Raw genomic sequence first — 10,029 nt, 5'->3', positions numbered from 1 at the left:
ACTCCAAACAGAGCCCCATTAGAGACTGGGACCCCGACTCTGAACCCTCCGGCTAATTGGCAGAGCTGAGGGTCCAGGGTGGGGATTTAGCCTGGGATGGACCTGACAGGACGGTATGCAACGCACGGGATTAGGGAGACCTGAAAGAGAGAGGGACAGAGAGAGAGAGAGGGAATGAAAGAGAGAGGGACTGAGAGACAGGGGAAGGGAAAGGATGGATGGATAGATAGAGAAAGAGGGAGAAGGTGGGATGAGAAGAGGAGAGAGCGGGGGAGGGAGGGAGGGAGTAAGGGGATGAAAAAGAGAGAGATTAATGGGTGTGTTTGATGAATGAGGGATCTGACGGAGGGAGCTGATTACTGGTGCTCTGGATTGGGCCGCCTGTCTCGGGTCCCTGAACAATGGTGGGTCTGTGCAGCCCGCTGTCCTCCCTCCATCCCTCGCTCCATCTCTCTCTCTATCCCCTTCACTCTCTCCACCTCTCTCCCTCCATCTCTCCCTCTATCCCCTCTCTCTTCTTTCCATCTCTTTTCTGTTCCTACATCTCATGATTCGTCCCTCTTTTCCCATGCTTATCTCTCTCTCTGTTCTCTCTTTTTTTCTGTTTTTTTCTCTCGCTCTCTTTCTTCACCTGCCTTGTTTGTTTCTCTTTTTCCATCTCTCAAGTCTCTCACTCTATTTGTGTGTTTCTTTTCCCACCATTTATCTTTCTGTTTCTCTCCCTGTTCTTATTCCAGACAGTTTCATTACCTCTTTCTATCGCTATCTCTCTCTCTCACACACACACACAGCCACATACACTCTCTCTGTATATACCCATCCAGTTTCTTTACCCCCTTACTCTCCCTCTCTCTCTCACACACACATACACACACACACACTCACACCCACTCCCTGTATATATATCCCTTCAGTCTTTTCCTCACTCCTTCCATTTATCTTCGATTTTCATCTTGCTAGTCTTGATCCCTCTGTACCCAATCAGCTTCTCACATCAATTTGTCTTTCTGCCAAGCCCCCCCCCCCCCCACCACCACCCCGACTCCCCAAAAACACATGTGTGTGTGTGTGTGTGTCCAGTGTGTATGCGTCTCTGTTTCATTTTCCATTCGTGTCACGGTCTCTCCCTCTTTCCCCTCTATTGTATTTCTGCACTGTCCCTCTCTCGGCCAGTCTGGGACAGTCATCACCGTCCTGTCTGGTTCTTCTGATACGTCTGTCTAGCCTGTGTAGGTGGGGTTGACTGGCCAGAATATCCTGGATTCTGCTCTATTTTTCCTCCTGGAACATCACCAGAGGGTGTTGAATCGAAGGAGGGCTTGCGGTTTGTCGGACTTATAGCTGACGCAGAAGACCTTAGCATTGATAGTATGATGGTGGATAATTGGTGTAAAGAATCCATGAGATTCAACAGTTCGCTGGAATAGAAATCCTCCAAATTTCCCCAGATCATTATGTCCCAATTTTCTGCTATAATCTGCTCAAAATACATCCATGACTGACTCGGTCATGCACGAAGTGTAATCGCCATCCTCCAAGCTCTAAACAGAGCTAGTTTTCCAACATTCCCTTATACCATAAACTTCCTTCACACTCTGAATGGAGTGATTGTGTACGTGTGCTTGCGTGCGTGTGTGTGTTTCTGGAGTATTCTAATGGCGTAATAGTTGTTGCGAACCCAGGCCCCCCGATCTTGAAAGGCACCGGCGTTGGCCGAGCTCCAGGAATCTGGCTCTTGAAAAAGTTTAAACGGCTTCAGTGGACTTCTGTTTGAAGGCTCCTCCCTGGTGCCCTCCCTGTTTTTTAACGGCTTCACTGGATCCTGCCGAGCTACGCCAGACTTTGCTAAAGAGGCTCCTTTATGCGTGGGATCCAGCGCAGCTCCGACGGCAGCTACCAGTGAAAAGAATGCAGCGCTCTCTGTCCTCTACACCCATTCCCATGAATTTCCTTTCCTTTCTTTCCTTCTTTCCACACTCTCTCTTTCTTAACAGGCCCTCTCTCTGTCTTCTTCTTCTTCTCTTTCTTCTTCTTCGTCTGGTGCTTCTTGTTCGTTTTTGTTGTCGTTAGTGTGTTTATTGCCTGGGCTGTAACGTCCTTCATCCGAGCTCTGCTGCTGGCCAAGCCTCGGTCCGGCATTTCCCCTCTCGGGCTGCAAACCGCACGTGTGAACTGGGATAATAAACTGCTGTACAGTCTGGCTGCTATCTGAGCGACGGCAGACGGGGAAGGAGAGAACAGGAAGGGAGAGGGAGAGGGAGAGGGAGGGAGGGAAGAGAGGAGATGAGAGGAGTGAAGAGGGAGAGGAGAGGAGGGGAGACATAGGAGAGGAGGGGAGAGAGAAGAGGGAGAGAAGAGGAAGGGAAACAGATGGAGATGAGATGGAGGAGAGGAGAAGAGGGAGAGGAGAGGGAGGAAAGGAAGAGGAGAGGAGGGGAAACAGAGGCAAGGGGAGAGAAGAGGAAGAGTAGAGAAGTGGAAGAGGAGAGAAGAGGAAAGGGAGAGAGAAGAGACAAGGGGAGAGGGAGGGATGGAAAGGTAAAAGAGGGAAACAGGCAGGGGAAGAGAGAAGGGAAGAAGAAGGGAAAAAAGACAGAAAGACAGAAGGTGGAGATGAGTGTCTATGAAGGAGTTAAACGAGCGATAGGAAAAACAGACAGCAGGCGTTCTAGGCACCAGAACCAGACACACTCCGAGTGCTACCGTATGAGCCCGCTCTCAGGCCCACCACCAGACCCAGATCCCGTGCCTTACGGCTGGGATGATGAGCTTTGGCAGGGTCACGGCGTGGTGGGGCCAACACCACCGTCCGCCAGAGCTGGAGTGGAGATCACAACAACCAGCTCCTGACCCTGTTTCCCAGCCCGCAGCATCACCACCACCACCATCGTCATCACACCGCTGTCTGTTTGAGGGCTGACATGACTCATGTCTCTTACACCGTGTAAAAAAGGGTAAAAAAAAACAAAAAGGCCACGTCTGCTCATTTTTGGACTTAGTCAGAAGAAAGAAGCCAGTGTTCTCCTCACTCTACACATTGGGCTAGAGTTACTGGAACCGCTGGAAGCAGGCTGAAAACAATAATCGGTTTCAGCGAAGGGGGGAGAGAGAGAGCATCCATCAGTTTGACTGTGTGTTCAGTAATCGGAGATTGCAGGCAAAGAGACAGCAGGGGTTATTCATATCAGTGCAGATTGAAAACTAAAACAGGAATGTCGCCGCTCTGTGACCGAGTGGAGCGGTTAGGACTTTTCTGTCATTCCGCAGTCAAGACTGAGGCCTGGACATCGGAGTCCTTGACCCTTGGGTTTGACAAAACAATGCTCAACAACAACAATGAGCGAGTGGCCAAGATGGCTCGCATCACGGAAACAGACTTTGCGTGAAGGAATCATGCATCCAGGAAATTTGGGTTATTTTTTTGGCAAGGGGATTTTAGTAGAAAGAGGGAGGATGTGTGTGTGTGTGTGTGTGTATGTGTGTGGGTGTGTGTAGGGGGGTAATTTCCCAAGTGTTGTAAAATCGAATGTGTCTGCTTTCCAATCCAATCTGTCTGTCTTTTTTTGGACCGGGCCATTTTGCGATTGTGGCCTTGCTCCAGCATTCACTGCCCCAACTGAAACAAGCCCTGGCTTTGTAAACAGTCGTGCCATAAACACTGCACTTAAGCTTTTACCAGCTGGAACGCTAATGTCCTAGGAGTCTCCTTGCCATTCAGTGCCCACCATAGTCAAACAGTGGAGAAGGGACAGGATGTAACGCCACTGGTAAGGTTGGCTACTCATGTTTGTGTGCACCAGACAGTGAAGGCTATTCGTTTTTTGGCTGACTAAGTGGACAGCATTTTCCACTCCGTTTCAAGGTGAGAAAAGACGCTTTGGATAGACTCGGCTCGTTTGTCTTCTTCTCTCTTTTTTTTGTTTTATTACAGCCGAAAGTTTACATACCCGTTTTCACTGACTCCCTCGGACTAAAAATAGGCAAAGAGTTCAGGCCCCCGCTGGCTTTCGAGAGTCTAGCTGTGTTTGCGACGGCCTTGGGAAGATTTAGGGCCTTACTGAGAGAGGAGAGTGAGAGAGAGAGGAGAGAGAGAGAGAGTGAAAAAGAGCGAGGGAGCGGGGGAGAGAGAGGGAGAAGAAAGATGAACTGAGAACAGTCCCATGTTTGTTCCGTGGCACTATTGCTTTGAGCTGCGCCGTCAGCCAAGGCGGAGACCTGACACATTTACGGAGCTTCTGTTGGGATTCCACTCCGCTGCCTGTGAGTCTGTCTTCTCTCAACACAGACAGTATTCCAGCCGTCTCCCTCGCCATGACAACCCCCCCCCACCCCCCCCATTTCCAATCCCTCTGACAAAACCCAACCGTCTCGTGAGTGATCCCATCTGCCTGCATCACACTTGGACAGAGCAGGAACTCATAATAGATGGCTGGCTCCATCCTCAGTCCTGACATATAGTTGCTTGTTTTGGTCAAAGTGAGTTATTGAGCTCCATCTAACCGAGAGACATCTGCTAAATGCTCATATCCGAAGACAGATAATGCAGCATCGCATTTCCGAGAAGAACACAAAAAACGTTGTTTGCTTATTATCGCCGCCACAAAATAGCTGCATTCAGTTTACAATCTTCTATCCTGTTTTTATGTCCAACTTGATACTGGTCTTTGTCTACTTGGCGCCTGAATGTAAAAGGCCAAGAAGTCAAAAGTTGACGAAGATTCTCAAACTCGACTTTGGATGAAAAGCAGTGTGTGCTGGCCACGTTCCTCCCGTAGTTCCTCTTTGGAATCTGGAGCAGATGACGGGGGTCAAGGGTCAACGTAAGGCTCCCAAGTGAGAAGAACCCGACTGCTGAAAGGTCATAAGCAACCAATCAGATTTCGTCAGATCTATTTCCAGTAAACACTGAACTACCCGTTTACCAAAAGAGAAGTTAACCAGAATTCTGAAGCAATGAGCCTAATCCCACCACTTCAGCTGGAACACTAACAGTTGAATCCCTTATAGTTTTTGGTGATATTCCCACATGTATGGTCTTATTCCCACATAAACCCAGCTGCCTAAAGCCCTTGGTGGTATACCAAAGCTGCTGCCCCAAAACAAGATCAATAGATCTCTTGCATGTAAATGCAGGTGTCTAAATGTGAATCTTCTCATATTTTCACAGTAGACGGCAGCACATAGTGTTAAAAACATACTCCCCCCCTTTACAATACCATCTGTTTCACCACAAACTATGGATAATATAAAGAAGGGCAGCTGTTTTCATTTTTTGAAGGTAAACACACGTGACCTGCATTTCCTGATAAAAAAAAAAGAGAGAAATGTTTGAGAGTGCACCCCCCCCCCCCCCCCCCCCCCACACACACACACACACACATACAATAAGATGGTCTCTACAGGCAGAACTTGAGAGAGCCCTCTGGAATGTAAGTTAACAAGCTTGGAGAGAAGGCTTTTCCTAGCAGAGTGTTGCAGAGCAGATAAAAGCATTTCGAACGCCTTGAAAAATCCACTTCCTTCCTGCCTCTACGTCAGCTTGCACGTCTCCCCACGTCCTCTTCATTCCTCTCCTCCTCTGTCAGCTTCATCTTTCATCCCTCCTTCACAGAGCAACAACGCGGGCTCCGTTGAGTCCGACACGGCAGAACACCCCTTGTTTCGCGTCAAGATCCATCGCAGCCCACCTCTTCTCCCACTTGTTAGAGCACTTAACGGTTAATGGTTCCTTATCAGATCAGGCCTTTTAAAAAGAGTAGACTCTAATCTCACCTCAGATAAATAGTGTCTGTTTTAGTGTTAGGCTCACTTAAGGATGACACCCCAGAAGAGGCCAGAGACTTGTCAGAATGAGATAAAGGAGGCTTCTCAAGAACCTGCTACCACCCTGAGGCTGTACTCAGTGGTGTAGTCGAGCTAAGCCTACCTTACACTGACAGACTTTGACAAGATTTGAGAAAGATTCTTGAAAGATTGTAGTCTTTTGAGTAAAATTTGAATGAGGGGCATTAGTTAAAAACACTACAATCTTTCAAGAATCTTTCCCAAATCTTGTCAAAGTCTGTCAGTGTAAGGTAGGCTTTAGTTGTAGTGGATATACTGTAATGTGATGTTGTAGTTACCTGTAGTGGGTATGTGGTCAACCCCAAATGTTAATACATACCCTTACCTATTTTAAGTGGATATACAGAGTATACTGAGGTATACTGATACTTTTTAGGTGGGTATACTGCAAAGTCCTACGTGTCCAGACTACACCACTGGTTGTACTGTTTGCCAAACAGTGCCAGAGAAGAATGGAGATATTGGATGGGATGGCACTGGACTGATTCTTCAGACTTCAGGCTGATGAGCGTGCATGATGTTTAAAAGTGTTTACAATATGGGCAAACTTTGGGACTGGGGACCACAAACAGAGATTAAGTCATTTTATTTTTCCTCCAGTATTTTCTCTGTCTTCTCCTTACTAATTCATTGTGATTTATGTGTTTTGTGCATGCCAAATGAAAGCAAAAACAAAACGTGCACAAACACACACACAGGCACACACACGTGCACACATCCTGAATCTTAATGGAGCCTAGCTCCTCTGGAATTGTCCATCAGAAGAGGACCAGAGTGGGGACTGTGTGCTATGAAGCTTCATGTTGCTCTCATTTCCCCTCTTAACTGCAGCCAGTGGGCACGTGACTGTGACTGGGCCAGCATGGGGCCTGCTGCTCTCTGGCTCCGTGTGCATTCTTTTACACATTACATGCTCTGATGTGGTTACTGATTGGCATGCACACACACACACACACACACACACACACACATACACACACACACACACACACACACACACACACACACACACACACACACACACACACACACACACACACACACACACACACACACATTCACTCACACACACACACACACACAAGCAGATATGCTGCCACACACAGACACAAACTCATTCACACACTTGTATACACAAACACACACACTGAGACACCCACACTCACAGACACATACTCTCAGAGATGCAAGGAGATACCACAAAGGTTCCAGAAAGGTCCCAGTAATAACACATGGACGCGGAGACAGACTAAAAAGTGATAATAAGCTGATCGTCTGGGTCACATATGTCTCACTGGGAGCGAAGCCATCAAGATGAAGACACCACTGCAAATTCCAGTTGTCTGTGATGGTGACTGATAGCGTGTGTATCGAGGGCCAAGTGCATGTCAAGTAAAGCAGTCCAGCGGTCGCTTACACAGTGTGTGTGTGTGTGTGTCTTGGGACGCATCCTCCCATGTGGTGCAAGCTGTTGTGTTCCAAGAACAGCGGTTTAAATGCAAAATGAAAACATATAAATTAGTCTGACTAAAAACAGATCCAGTAGCACAGAGAAAAGGGGGAGCGACTTCCAGAGAGATATTCTCATTTCACCTGTAAACTACATCAGGAGGATATTAAGATGGTGTTGTGTTACCGCGGTTTCAGTGGGCCTCCGTTACGAACGTCTGGCGCTCAGGATGTGAACTTTTGTGTAAGTGTAACTGAATGAATTGTGCCTCCATTTCCAAAACCTCAATTGCTATGTCGATTACAGGTCAGAGAAAAGGGCAAAAAACAATAGGAAAATTGCGGAAATTGAGCCCATTAATCGTAGACAAACCTGGCTCCTAAATTCGTCTTCATCACTGATGGAGCCTTTTACTTCTGAAGCATGGAGATCAATGATGGGTCACCTGTATCATATGGAGCAGCTGATTGGTGGTAAAGAAGACATAGCCAACTGTGCTGTCTGTGGCCAATATTCCATTAGAGGGATTACAGGCTAATCCTGTGCTGGATGAAGTTCGTAAAAATATTATATGACTAAGATTACGAGTACTGTGTCTCTGAAGGCCAGTGCAATGATCTAATGTCTTTTTTATATCTTGGATGAGACCATCTTCAATAATGCCAGCAGACAGAATGCGATGTAGTGCTTTATCATCTGGCTATCCAGCGAACAATCCATGCCATGCCCACTGGCCACAAAAAGGTGCAAATAAAGGATGAGCATTGTTTTCGTTTTGGAGATGCCTGCCAGATGACAACTAGATTTTGATCAATTATGCCTATAATCGGAATGGGTTCTGAGAGGAGCATTAAATACGGATATTGCAGTATGGAAAATATAATTCAATTGGTTATGAGGGCTTTTCTTCGTGCTGATTTTGGCCCATTTTGAGTCGGGAGACTTGTAAAACATGAAGCAGACCACCAGAGCAGTTATCCAATCTTTTGGTGATATTATTTCTACACTATAGGCTGTTTGGACTGGCAGACCTCGGGAATATTGACATCATTATTGAAACAGATTTAGCAAAAAGCTTTCATTTCAGGAGGATTTCTAGTTACGTGGACACAACGTATTTCTTAGATAGCCAGAAGCATCAAATACTGTATATGATATCTTGAAGCTCACAGAGAACACTGGGTGGATTTGACTAGGGTACATATGGGCTGTCAGCAACCGAAGTTTAGTACATTGTAAATGGTAAATGGCTAGTATGATAACAGTATGATAACAGCTCTCTGTCCTCTGGTTTCAAAGTATCCAACCTGACGTGGACACAACACATTTCATTCTCCTCAACTCCCTGTTTACACTGACACGAGAGAGGGAGAGAGAGAGGGAGAGAGAGAGAAAGAGAGAGAGAGAAAGAGAAAGAGAGAGAGAATTGTGAAGCAGCGCTCTTCTAACGGCTGCCAACCTGCTGACACAACTCACAGAAGCACAAAGGGTGACGGAGCCACCGCGGTGTCCCTCTGGCTAAGAGAACAATGGCCACGAGCACCGAGCGAGACATGAAATGAGGGCATAAATAACATTAGCGCGCACCTCTGCTGTGCCTGGAGGGCTAGATGAACGATTAACAGCCAAGTGACCCAACACACACCAAAGCCCCTCTTTTTCTCTCTCTGTCTCTTTCTCTCTGTCTCTCTCTCTCTCTCCTTCCAGTTCTCCTCTCTCCCCCTCTTCTCCACCTTGTCTGAGCTCAAAGAGAAGGAAGAGGATGAGGAGACACACATCTCCGGACAAAAAAAAGAAAAGATAGATTCCACCTCTCGCCCTTTTTGTTGGAAGCCACCCCCCCCCCCCCTCGCCCCCCCCATGCCACCGGTGTCTCCTGGCCCTGCCTCCGCCTCCATAAAACACCCAGCAGGGGAGGGTCGCAGCAGAGGGGGCCTTTGATCCACGGTTATCCATGAAGAACTGTTTCCAGTTCATCACCGCCCTGTTGTCTTGAAGGGCCGCCGCTGCCGCGTGTTACCATGAAGGAGCCGCGAGCGGACGGCCCCTGCGCTCGGCCCCGGTGGCATTCCTCACGCCAACCCCTCGGCCGGAATGACCCCGGCGGGAGCCAGGGAGGCACGGGGGCACCATAAAGCATCCTGCCTCTGACACTTCCTCTCTAGGAGATGGGGAGAACGCACCACTGGAATGGACTTTGGGCTGAGAAACTCTGTGTGTGTGTGTGTGTGTGTGTGAGAGTGAGCATGTGTGTGCGTGTGTGTGAATGAGCATGTGTGTTTGTGTGTGTGTGTGTTTGAGTGAGCATGTGTGTGTGTGTGTGTGTGCAAGCAAGTGTGTGTGTGTGTGTGTGTGTGTGTTTGATTGAGCATATGTGTGTGTGTGTGTGTGCACGTGCGTGTGTGTGTGTGTGTAAGCATGTGTGTGTGTGTGGGTGCGTGTGTTTGGGGGTGTGTGTGCTGGACTCTAGAGGGGTGAGGGGAAGGCCCATAGACTACACCTGATAGAATTACTCGCTCGCTCCTGACGGACGGTGGGCACTCATGCTGAGGTGACCTCATGAGGTGACCTTGAGTTGTACTAGTGGGACAAGCACCTGGCGTGAAATGTGGGGCTCACTCGTAATAGTGGAAAGGACATAATGAATAACCTCCCCTCACACAGGACCCCCCCACACACACCACACACACACACACACACACACACACACTCACACATACACACTCGCAGTAAAG

This window comes from Sardina pilchardus, chromosome 12, assembly GCF_963854185.1.
Source record: "Sardina pilchardus chromosome 12, fSarPil1.1, whole genome shotgun sequence".
Taxonomy (NCBI): domain Eukaryota; kingdom Metazoa; phylum Chordata; class Actinopteri; order Clupeiformes; family Clupeidae; genus Sardina; species Sardina pilchardus.
The sequence above is the reverse complement of the archived record's forward strand: the minus strand, read 5'-3'. Positions refer to the sequence as shown.